Here is a 1,688-nt window from a genome sequence, read left to right on the forward strand (position 1 = left end):
CAACTCTATATCAGGTACTGTTAAGATCATATGCTGTGCCACTGAAAGGGGTGGATCAGCTCCCAGCAATGAAACCTCGAAGCAGATGCTTGGATGTAAGATACAGTGATCTTACTCCACTGGAACCAGATACCGGCTTTCTTGTGTGTTATGTCCATTAAGACGCCCAGTTCAATGCACAACCCTAAGTGAATGGCGTGCAACACGTAGCTTACCAGTAGCCTACAGTGAAGTTGACAGAAACATTAACTGAGAATGGAGCTCGAAAGACCAAACACTCGCTCTGTGGGCTTCTAGAAGCCTCTCTAGATCCTCCTTCCTGCACAATGTTGAAGATCTGGGCAGGAAGTCAAAGGTAGCAATGCGCCTGAGTGAGGGGCTTCAATGTCATCGACGTTCATGTCCAAACCTAACAAATGGGCGCGTCTGCAGCAGACACTTCTACGCCTGCGCGCGCGCGCTCACGCTTTCTCTCTCTCTCTCTCTCTCTCTCTCTCTCGCTCGCTCGCTCGCACACACACGCGCGCGAGCGCGCACACGCAGAAGGTATGAGGTAATTGTTTGGTCACGTGACTCCTGCAGTAGCTGTCAAAAGTGATACAGCAGCGCATCCCTGACCAGCCCACCCGCTTCCAGCTGATTGGACTGCCGTCAGGTGTTAGGGCTCATCTACAAATTTCATGAAACGTGAAATGGAGGGAAACTCCTCTGCATTACTGGTTAAATTGGAAATAGAAATAAGCCTCCACCCCACCACGCCAGTAAGCAGGAACCAGGAGCTCCTGTCGTGCAAGGCCAGTGTCCTGCACAATGTCCTCAAACATACCCTAATCATGTGGTAATTACATGTTGGTAATTACGCCTGGTCCAGCTGAAGGTAGTGTGTTAGAGCAGGAACCAACTAAAATGTTCCATGTATAAGTATATACTCTCTCTCCCTCTCTCTCTCTCTCTCTCTCTATATATATATATATATATATATATATATATATATATATATATATATATATTAGAAGTCCTGGGCGATCATGACCCTGCTGCTGGTTCACCACTTGGCCTCCTTTGAACTACTTTTGGTAGTTACTGTCCACTGTATACTAGGAACATCCCACAAGACCTGCTTTATATATTGGACATGCTCTGACCCAGATGTCCAGCCCAGTCATGTTTCTCAACCCTCCTGGTTCTGGAGGCTCACTGCCCTGCACATTTTAGTACTTGTGCTGCTTTAACACCCACTTTTACTCATTAATGTGCTGGTAATGAGCTGATTCGTTGGATCAGGTGTGTTGGGCGCAGGGGGGAACACCAGTAAAGTGCAAGTCAGTGGGCCTCCTGGACCAGGGTTGGAAAATACGTGGCTCCAATCCTCCTGCTTTTCCATTTTTCCCGCTTTCGACCCACACACCGAACGAACCTAAAGGACTGTTCATTTGCTGTCTCTTGTCAGTGGTTTTAATGTTATGGCTGATCGGTGTATACACACCCCTCACCTCTGTCTGAACTTTTGCCTCGGTCCCTTCATCTGAAGCGCTGACCCCGCCCATGTCGGGAGTCCTCTCGTGCAGGCTCGAGAGTCAAAGGAGGTGAGCAGCGCTGAGAAAGTGGGGGAAAGTGGGGCAGTGGAGAGAGGGGCGCGGAGGGGCAGCTTTCACAGGGCAGGGCTGATGTCTGCGGGGTTGTAGAAG

This window comes from Salminus brasiliensis, chromosome 22 (assembly GCF_030463535.1).
Source record: "Salminus brasiliensis chromosome 22, fSalBra1.hap2, whole genome shotgun sequence".
NCBI classification, from domain to species: domain Eukaryota; kingdom Metazoa; phylum Chordata; class Actinopteri; order Characiformes; family Bryconidae; genus Salminus; species Salminus brasiliensis.